The sequence below is a fragment of the Dreissena polymorpha genome, chromosome 1 (genome assembly GCF_020536995.1).
Source record: "Dreissena polymorpha isolate Duluth1 chromosome 1, UMN_Dpol_1.0, whole genome shotgun sequence".
NCBI lineage: Eukaryota > Metazoa > Mollusca > Bivalvia > Myida > Dreissenidae > Dreissena > Dreissena polymorpha.
The window spans coordinates 184,911,151-184,922,850 of NC_068355.1; the positions used below are offsets into that span (position 1 = coordinate 184,911,151).

The 11,700-nt window shown below is 34.8% G+C and overlaps 1 protein-coding gene across 1 annotated transcript in view; it reads left to right on the top strand.

The window, feature by feature from the left end:
* Positions 1–11,700, top strand: part of LOC127864235 (uncharacterized) — a 181,755-nt gene that overhangs the window by 20,781 nt on the left and 149,274 nt on the right. Inside the window, exon 2 of the mRNA XM_052403927.1 lies at positions 2,738–3,175. The gene's annotated coding sequence lies outside the window, so the exon portion shown is untranslated. The remainder of the gene's footprint in view (positions 1–2,737; positions 3,176–11,700) is intronic.

Below are 11,700 nucleotides of genomic sequence, written 5' to 3' on the forward strand. Positions count from 1 at the left end.
AAGTGTGATTTGAATGTATGACTATAATAACACACACTTCATGGGGTAAATATGCCAAATTGTCAAAGTACACAGTAGATGAATGTTTGTTTCCAATTTAATTTATCAGACACTTACATATTTAAATTTTATTTCAAAGTCAGCATTTTTGCCAAATATCTATTGTAAAGATATTTCTTGTTATATTTAGCTGTTTTTATTTTATTTTGTTTTAGCAATTACAAAGCAGAATCTCGTGATGACATCACATCAATTTGACTGATGAATTTTGTTTTACGATCAATAGATCAATGAAAACAAAAACAAACGCAACAAAATCAGGAAAAATCCAAATTTATTCATATTCCATACATTTTAGCATTCGTAAGGTCCCTTCAAAACAATCCATTGGCGGGCTAATAACAGTGATTATTGTTTATATTAAGAACTATATTCACCCGATTACTTCAACTCAAATAAATTGGTGTACAGTGTATTTTGTTTAACTGTGAATAGAACAATGAAAAAACACAAACCAAACATGAGAAAATAAAAAACATTATAAAATCGTACTTCAACTAAAATGATCAAAATGTATTCATATTCCATACATGTTATCATTTGTTTGGTGGCTTCAAGAAATTTCCCCAAAAAGTGCATAGTGAAGCAGAAAACTGCACAAGTGTAAAAACAGCAGTGTTATTGTCAATCGCAATAGATTCATCTCCCTTTGTTGTGATAACACCTGAATAAGGTTGCACATGCAAATTGTTTTCGCTCTTACAGTTTACATGCTCTTGCATGGCAAACGGTGTGTAATTAAACAAGTTTGACATGGATTTTACGACGATTAAATAGTTCATTGAAGGTTTATCATTTAATGTTGCATTGTTTGGACTTAATGTTACAATTCCATTGATAAGAGATTTTTAAGTACAAATAATATTGCACGTTATTGCATCTAGTAAATGTTCGACAACTCAATTCATTGATTTTTATTCAGCGAATTTTGTTTTCTTGCCAACTGTCTTTCTTTTTATTCAGCATTGTATTTATGTTTCTTCTTTAAAAGATAATAATAATGTTTTAATAAAACTAAATCAGATGTGCTGCGTGACATTGGATAGCTTATGAGAAGGGTGATTATGTTGCGAAGCATTCTGTGTACACTAACTTTTCATAATTATGCTCCGTCAAAATTCAAGCATGAAAATAAACACAGTGAATTACCTCAAAAGCAATAGCCCCACTGATAAATGCGATATTTATATGGCTCCAAGGACACACAAAACACAAGTATTTTTCTTAAGCTTCATTTTTTTATTCTAAAGCTTCGCAATATTACACCTGTCTTTATTTCAATATCCTTTATCCTTTATGTCCATGTTTTACAGACATAGCAACATATGTGATTGAGATAAATGTTATTTGATTTCAGTTTTATACTTATATATAATAAACCTTTAATAAAACATTGAAATATATCAGTGGCTATGATAAAAACACTCCCCACACCCCCCGAACAAAATCCGGTAGCAATATTGGTGACTTGATTTCAATAAGATGATTATATGCCCCAGGTAGGGTGGCATATAACAGTTGAACTGTCCGTCAGACAGCATGTCAGTCTGTCCGTCCGTCCGAAAAAACTTTAACATTGGCCATAACTTTTTAAATATTAAAGATAGCACCTTGATATTTGGCATGCATGTGTATCTCATGGAACTGCACATTTTTAGTGATAACATTTCAAGGTTTACATCATCCTTCAAGGTCTAGGGTCGAAAAAACAAAGTCAAGGGAAGTAATAAGCTTTAAATGGAAATGGTTATCTGACCTGCCCACGTACATATTTTTGTTAAATAAATCAAAGCGGCGCAGTAGGCGGCATTGTGTTTCTGACAAACACATTGTGGTAAAAGGTCAAGGTCATCCTTTACGGTCTACGGTAAAAAATACAGATTTAAGGGAAGTAATAAGCTTTAAAAAGGGAGAAAATTATTCAATATTGAACATAGCCACTTTATATATTTGGCACACATGTGTATCTCATGGAGCTGCACATTTTGAGTGGTGAATCTACAGTCACGGGAGTGGCTTTTAATTATTTGCTACTAAAAATAGAGATTTGTTACAGACAATTATTTTCAAGGGAAGTCATTTATATAATTATAAATCTCATATTATATATTTCCATACCAAGAATTGAAGTTCTTTTCACAGTTTCTGTACAGATTTATTATTTTGATTATTTATAACCCAAATGATTGATTTTTCATAGTTGTTTTTTAAATGATATAATTATAATTTCTTTGATGTTCATTACGTAAACTCTGAAGCACACATACATACCTGTGGACTTATGTTCATAGATACATTATCAACTCTGGCTATGATCTCTTTTAAACCGCAGGCCTTGGTTGTCAGTGATGTTTGACATGGTCATATTGACTGTGAGACCCTCCCCCCCACCCACCCGGTTGGATTGGATAAAATTCAAGGGAAGTAATAACCTTTAAAGGGAGATGATTTCTATACCTGCCAAATGATAAATAGAAATTTTATTTCAATGCGGCGCAGTAGGGGGCATTGTGCTTCTAACAAACACATCTCTTGTTCATACATAACTTGAGAATCAGATAGGATGTTTGATGGCTTTACAGGTATTAAGGCATTAATAATATGTATTCACTGAGTTGTGTTCAACTGTTTGAGTAATAATTAATTAGCTTATTATGTTTCTGTTTTGAAAACACAGTTGATGTACAGAGGACACTTTGGCAAGCAAGGGGCTTAAGCTTTTTATGCAAGAGTAATATAACTTAAGCCAGACGCTGGACATTCACTGACCTCCCTCCTGTCTAGGTGGAAGTGACAAATGTTGGAACAGTTATATAGTGACCAGCAGAAATGTTACTCAAGCTAAACACTTGACACTATACTGGCCCCATCCTGTGGAAGTGACAGTGGTTGTGATAGTTATTTAGTGAGTAGCAGAAATGCAATTCAAGCCAAACACTGGACCTGTACTGACCTCCCTCCTGTTAAGTTGGAAGTGAAAGTGGTTGTCTAGTGAGCAGCAAAAATAAAATTCAAGCCATACACTGGACCTGAACTGACCTCCCTCCTGTTTAAGTGGAAGTGACTGTGCCTCGGATAGTTGTCAAGTCAAGAATCACAAGCCAAGTCGTGTCAGGTAAGATTACATTAATATCAATTACAGCCACTGCCTTAGTGGCATGCAGCCCAATCACAGATTGCGTGTTCAAGTGAGGTTCAAATGCTATTTTGGTCAGTTATTGTCTGGTGTCAAATGTGTGTTGCCTGTCATTTCAAGTAAAATTGTTTGACATCTTCATCGAAGCGCCAGGAAAGAAGTTTAAACAACTGGAAAAGTGTCAGTCCTAACCCTATAAAGAAAAAATCCAGATTTGGTACTGTGTGTATGTGTAAGATGGTATCAATTTGTGTTTAAAATTGTAATTTTAGACAATTATTCATTGCAGTCAATCTTAAGTTGTTCTAAGCAATTATCAAGCCTGTAATGTATAACTTGTATCCATTAAGTACAATTATTTTAAATCAGGTCTTTTTCATAAATTTCATTAATTAACTTCTAACATTAAAGCATCTCTATGGCATGTTCATGTCTTTAGTTCATGTCTAAAAGTATACGCAGTATGTACTTCAGTTTTATAAAGACATGAACAACTTTAAAAATTCAATGAAGTGAATTTACTTATAATTCCTCGACAAACAGAGAAGTTTGGAACAATTTTTTATTTTGAGTTGTCTCCCTTGGACTTGCGTTACTGGTATATCTCACTTCCATTTCCAATGGAAAATGTTTGGTACAATTTTAAATTTTGAGTTGTCTCCCTTGGACTGTCATTACTCCAATATCTCACTTCCATTTACAATGGTAAAATAGTGTAGCCAATTCCTGAATAATGTGAATAATGCCATAATGTTTGATTAATCTATATCCCGATCAGACTAGAATATTTTCATGTAATATAGACTGTATTCTCATGGTTTACCATTGTGGTTCTTTCATGCTTACATTCCTGGTGTGTGTGTGAGATTAAAGATAGACACACATAATTATTATTACTCTTAAGAAGGATTGGCAGGAATGTTAAATACTGAGAACTAACTGATGATAATGCTTTGTTCAAACGTGATCTACGTAAGTTGAAGTGGGGTTGTTATAAAAAATGAATGATCATAATTAATGCATAATGTGTGTGTATTTTGAACTTTATGAGGTCCTTCCGGGTTGCATTTTGTGAGTGTCCCAGCCCTCCTACATAATTTGATTACTAGACTCACGAAAGTTGAAACTTATTTTAAATTAAAGCTTCAGTTTCCAGCTACATGTGTATTTAGGTTTTACTGAAAGTTATTCAGTTTTGGTTTGGTCCTATGCTGTGGGTGCGAACCGGAGTGTCTTGAGGAAACCCACATGTCTGGTATGGAGATCACCTACTAAACTCACATGTCCTGGGAACGGGGATGAACTCAGGTTGCAGAAGTGAGAATTGCATGTACCAACCACTGCACTAACCCGACAGCCTTGAAGATAATGAATTAACATAAACCTATTCAAATTGAGATTTTGAAAATCTGGTCAGTTCATTTGCTGCATAATACAACTCAATCAGGTCATTTTGTTAGGTGCATAAATTAATACACCAATCAGGCAAATGTGTTAGAGCATAATACAACTGATTTACTAAATTATTAGTTCAAATTGCAGTGATTTTTTTACCCAATTGGGAACAGGCTTGGTATTAACTTGCCATTGGGAATTTTTCACGTCATGAAACCACCAAATTGTGTAAAAACAAGTCTTGAAATCTTCCAATTGGGAAAAATCAAGCTTTGAATGGTACCTTTTGAAGAATGGTATTTTAATGACTTTGTTTAACTTTTTATGTCCCCCACCACTATAGTGGGGGACATATTGTTTTTGCCCTGTCTGTTGGTTGGTCTTTTGGTTTGCGCCAACTTTAACATTTTGCAATAACTTTTGCTATATTGAAGATAGCAATTTCATATTTGGCATGCATGTGTATCTCATGGAGCTGCACATTTTGAGTGGTAAAAGGCCAAGGTCAAGGTCATCCTTTACGGTCCAAGGTCAAAAACACTAAATCAAAGCGGCGCAAAAGGGGACATAGTGTTTCTGACAAACACATTTCTTGTTTTATCTTTATATGACACAGGAAAGCAACATAAACTTTTATTCACAGTCTTGCAAAAACAATGGAACACAGATTGTTAAAGAGTTCACTGTTTTTATCTGCTTTAAATATATCAAGAATGGTGTCTTACTGGGCTGATGAGAGTCCTGAGACACCCCCAGGCTGCATAGCCTTATCAGGGCACTAAGTGTGCCTTGTCCAAGTCTGTTTCATTTGTCTGTGCAGATTAATGAACTTTTTACGAAGCTAACATCCCATAACGATTTGCTTTTGACTTCGGTATGTTTTAATTTCTTTCTGTAATACTTACTATTGTGACTCATGGTGAATATTGCCAGAAGCGTAAGAAAATTCAGACTGGTTTATTTTTTGCAATAACATATACGTACAGTGCAGCCAACGCGGAACAAACATAATCATCGGTCACGCCACGGCCAGAATGTTAGTACTCGGCGGCTGCATCATGTGTTCACGCGGCGTATCTCCGAGGCACGCGGCATCAAACCACGCAATGACGCCGAGTCTGTATAAACCTCACGTACTTTCGCGGAATAAATCCACCGCATACGTTCGCGGCGGATCGAGTGCAAAGATATACACCTACATGTACATTTGTGTAGTGTCGAAATCTAGATTTACGCTACTTTCATAGTTATTATTTTCACGTTTCAATTCTCAAATGAGCATTATTCAATTTGTAATCCAAAACACGCTTCTGAATTTTAATGCTAACGCGACATTAACAATTAAATTTTAGCATCAATAAACAGTGCTTTATCGTTTGTCTCCTTTGTGTCAATAAAAAGCGCGCAAAAATTATTCAGACATGTAGAATGTCACATGCAAAGTGTGGGTGTATTTTGTGTTGTATAAAAACAAGAACATCACGTTAGGCGATTTACGCGTTTTCAGTGGAAAAAAACCCGCCCAATTGAACGTTATTTCATCACATATTTAAATAGAAACAAATGCCAATATTTATTTGACACTTAAGAAAAATGGCGAATGTTTTTATTTCTTGAAAGTTATTAGAACTTTTATTGTAAATATTTCCAGAATTTGCTTTAAAACTGGAATATGCGGGATTATCGGGTTATGAGTAGAGATGGGAAAAATAGTAAGTATGCAGTAATAGATACATTAAATTTAAAATGATTTAAAATATAAGTATAATTGTTCTTTTAATTTTTTTTGACTAACTAATCATTTTAAAAAGATTTTTATTTCATGATGCGCATCAACTCGGCGTATTATCGCAGATCGCTGCTAGCCTCGGCACGTCTCGGCGGACAGATGCGAAGAGTCGTGGCAAAATGCGACTTGCTGCCGCATACTGCCGCGGCTTCAACGCCTGACGTTGCATTGACTCATTTTGCCTTGGCGCTGGGATCACGAAATATGTTTGTTCCGCGTTGGCTGTACTGAATTTAATGTACGCTTGTAATGTTAAATGTTTATTCCAATTAATGATTGAGAAGTCAAATCTGCCGCAAGTTAAAACGGTCTCAAAATACCTCAAGTTGGTGTTTTCGGGGATTGTTTAGGCCAGTATTTTTTAATTTTCTGTTTTACGGGAAATTTTTCAAAAAAATTGAGTCGGGGGGGGATAAATAAAAATAGAAATAAAAGCATGAAAAGTTAGCAGTCTACCAAAAAAATAAAAATAAAACTGTCTTAACCGATAATTTTTTTTTATTTTAGAAAATTTAAAATTCAGCCAATTTAACCTTATGTATACTTGCATTAACCTTTACGTGTTTTATATATATCTCATTACACTGTTGTAGAAGCTTTTATAATAATAGTAAACATATGTTTATATATATATTTATAGGTAAACGCACCTTTCGCATGTATTATACTATATTGCTTTAATAGGGACTATTAAACACGCCAGGTGTGTAGTGTAGTGTAGTGATCATTACACTTTTGTTGAGTGTATATCATATGTATGTTTATAACAAATATAGCATGCATTTGACTTTAATAAAAAAGACTTGAACACGTTTTACATTGTTTAATAGCTTTAACAACCAACTTTGTAACTTTCATCCATGGGTGGAATATGCACACTAAAAATACTCTTTATATACAAAAGACTTGCTTTATATCATAGCTTTAACAACCAACTTTGTAACTTTCATCCATGGGTGGAATATGCACACTAAAAATACTCTTTAATATACAACAGACTTGCTTAATATCATAGCTTTAACAACCAACTTTGTAACTTTCATCCATTGGTGGAATATGCACACTAAAAAATAATACGATAATTTGTATCAATCATGAGAAAAAAAAAGAGCCAGTAACAGGAAAATGGACCTTAGGACGATTGATTGCGACCGTTTTGGCTCCAAAAGAGCAGTCTGATAAAGATCCAAACTTGAACTGATCTTGTTCCAAACTTTGGGTAGTGAAAGTTCTAGTGCATAAAATGTGAATATTTCATTTAAGAAACCGAGAGTTATACAGTTTAATATGAAAACATGTGCTGCATTTCATTTTCTTATGCAGAGAGTTTATAGTGTTTATATATGTAAAGTGAACACAAAATATGTAACGTTCATATCCATTCATATCCATGATCAAGAAAACTATCAATATAATAATGGCTTAAACAACATACATATTATTTTTCACTATGTCCTAAATTAACAAAACAATACAAACACGATGACTTACAAGGAACTCAATATATGATACCATACAACAGTTTGTGTTGCAATCGTGCTTCCACCTATATCTCCCACATATAAACATCTCTGAATTCGTAACATCTAAATAATAAAATTTGAAATACAAATGCAACAAGTGTTCCGCAGTGGGAGACATATGCCCCGAATCGTGGCCTTGACCGTGACCTTGACCTAGTGACCTTAAAATCAATAAGGGGTCATCTGCCAGTCATAATCAATGTACCTATGAAATTTCATGATTCTAGGCCTAAGCATTCTTGAGATATCATCCTGAAACCATTTGGTGGACGGACGGACCGACCGACGGACCGACCGACATGTGCAAAACAGTATACCCCCTCTTCTTCGAAGGGGGCATAATAATCATCAAAAATCATTTTTTGAAAACAACATGTTTGATGACCACAATACATCTCACAAAACAAAATCAATATCGAAATGTATTTAACGTTTGTATTTGTAAATGTCACTTTACATGAGTGCAAAAATTATCCTAGAAAATCCAGAGAGTAAAAGGTTGGACATTTATAATAATTGCATGCACATGTGTAACTATTTCACAATCGGTTTGATTGGTAACATGTACTATTTTTAAATATTAAGAATAATAAGAGAATATGGAAAAAAGTTTTTAAGTAACAATGACCCAGCTGGCCCAAAATGCAATTCATGGCTAGGTACCTGTTGTTGGCCGAAAACCTCAACTTTAATGTCTAAGTACAAAAAGTACAATATTAAAGGGGCATACTTCTGCTAAATGGCAGGTTTGATATATATTAAAGGCCTTGGAGTGTTTCTTATCATGGTGATCTCGAAAACATGTATACAGTGTTAAGTATGCAATTCTAAATGTATGACTTTAGAAGAAACAAACATATAACTGTTGCAGGCAGTACAAGTACAAAAAGAGGAATAATTGTGCAAAATTGGTGTATTGAGTTAAGTTTGTATATGGTGTGATTTCTAGTGCATCGCGCATGGCAATTCTTTAAAGTGACCTGATTTAAGATATGAGCAACTTCATTTGTCATACATGCGAACAACAAAGACGCAGATAAGCCTGTGTATTAACACTGTCTAATCAGCGTATTTTTTGCCACTGCATCATTACTATAGAAATTAGTACAAATTACAAATTTATTTGTTTGCATAGTCGACATTACTTGTCGTGAAATGCTGCCTCATATTGTGAAAATAGGGGATATAACTTCGAGTTGTATATGCTTTTATCAAGTGCTATTATCTAAAAGTTTCCTTTTATTTGTTTTGTTATAAACTTTTCTCATTGTGATATCGCAATTTTCTTTGACTTAGTTAAGATTATTTACTATATATTTATTGTATACATTCAATATTTGCATGTACAATGCGTATTTATATACTCCATAACTTTGATTTCTATTGATTGTTGTAATTGTTGTTTGGCGAAATAAATTTACATTTTTCATATCTCACTTGTTTACACCCTTTATATACTATGCACGAATCGGATTTCCAACCACGACGAAACATAAACCAGACTGCAAATTCCGTGACAACGACTACACGAGCCAGTCTAAAGGCTAGAAATTTCGGAATCTGCACGTAGATCAATAATAAATCCATATATTTATGTGTCATAACAGCCGTACGGCTAGACAATCTCCATAGGAACAGCTATACGAATAGAGCCGTATGACTAGCCTCTTGTCTACCAGTAAGGGGCCGTACGGCTAGCCTCTTGTCTACCCGTACGGGGCCATACGACTAGCCACTGCCAATAAAAAAAGCATGTTAAATTAGTTAATTTGCTACTGTTGTGAAATAAGGTAACTTCCAACAGCCTTGCTGTTGGGCTAGCTTTTTAGCGACGTAGTTAAAGTGTCTGACGACCACTCTGGAGGTGGTGGGTTCAATCCCCGGCCTGAGCTCAGTATTTTCACATTAATGGCGACGAGGCAAAAAAGAACTGTGAATGCGGGAATGGGTCTGAGCTGTTTAATGGTTTCTGGGAGGGCCATGCGGATGCAAGACATGCTGTAGCGGGCGTGTCTGGGCCTTGAAACATTAAAAGGGGGGAGGAGTGTAGTGAAATAAGGTCACTTCCAACAGCCTTGCTGTTGGGCTAGCTCTTTAGCGACGTAGTTAAAGTGTCTGACTACCACTCTGGAGGTCGTGGGTTCAATCCCCGGCTTGAGCTCAGTATTTTCACAATACTACTGTGTCAAGAAAAAATAATGAAAAATTTGGAATTCATAGGTTTGGATACTATACGCCTTTTCTGGTGACTTTGACTGACATATGAACATTCGGAACCAATGTTATTTTCTTCAGAAGCTGTGTTGCATACGTTTTTCTAAATGAAAAATATATATGGGTGGGTGGGGAATGGAATTATTGATGCAAGTACATGTGGTCCAGTACTCATGTTCATCATATTAAAGAAACGTAAAGTAGTACTACATGGACATTTTTGGGATGTTAATGTTTATCAATAAAATATTACAGGATCTACATTTTAATAAATATGCATGTTTATTAAACCAACCCAAAACTTTTCAACACATCGAATGTTATAGATGGCGACACCTCTGCATCGTCTGCAAAAACGCTAGTTATTTTTAAATTTGTATTACTTAATATGGGAATGATGTCAATGATTCTGTTCAGAAGATTTACTTTTCTTATTGAGATAGTTTCAGTTCCGTTTTAATTATTTTAAATTTGAAATACGCTACGTTTGTCTCATTGTTGTTTAAATCCGCCATTTCCGAAATGCAATATAAAAATCATTTGTTAAGTACTCACCGATTGGCTAATAGCGTGTGGTATTGGCTGCAATAGCCAATGAAAATCGCTGACGCTTTACATGTCGACTGCGCACAACGAAACAACCTGTATTATAAAACAAATTTTGAACAACACTTTCGGCAAACTGCGAATTTTTATTTTTAGTTTAGGATAAAATACCAGGTCGGCGGGTGATATGTAAATAAAAAAAACGAAAATGACTTTTATTTTTATTTGTATTTGTCGAAAAATAGGGTCGGTCGCTCCCGTAAAACAGAAAATTAAAAAATGCTGGCCTTACTCATTTTTGATTGGGATTTATTTGTATTTTTCGGAAATTGGGACGGGTCCGGTTCATTTTGCGGACAGGTACGTAGGTCATTGGGAACTGGTCTGTTTGCCGGACTGGGTGTCCAAAGAAAGAAAATAATCACTGAATTGTGTTTGCTACATAATACAACAATTCAATCAATGGGTTTGCTGCATAAAGCAACAATCAAATAAACATGTTTGCTGCATAATACAATCAGGTCAATGTGTTCACTGCATAATACAACACTTAGGTCAATGTGTTATTTGCATAATGCAACAACGAGATCGATGTGCTCGCTGCATAATACAACAATCAGATGAATGTGTTTGCTTCATTACACAGCAATCAGATAAATGTGTTTGCTGCATCATACAATCAGGTCAATGTGTTTGCTGCATAATACAACACTCAGGTCAATGTGTTCTTTGCATAACACAGCAATCAGGTCAATGTGTTTGCTGCATCAAACAGCAATTAGATGAATGTGTTTGCTGCATCATACAATCATGTACATGCGTTTGATGCATAATACAACAATCAGGTCAATGTGTTCGCTGCATTCTGCAACTTAATCATGGCAAGAAATAAGTTTTGATATAAGTGATGTATTTATTTGGTTTTACATTCATTTTCTGTTCGTATCTGAGTTTTTCAAATGGCAGCGTTTTACCTTCCCTTTGATATTGCTTAATTGCTAAAAAGTAAAAAAAATCAGGGCATAGACCTTATTTTT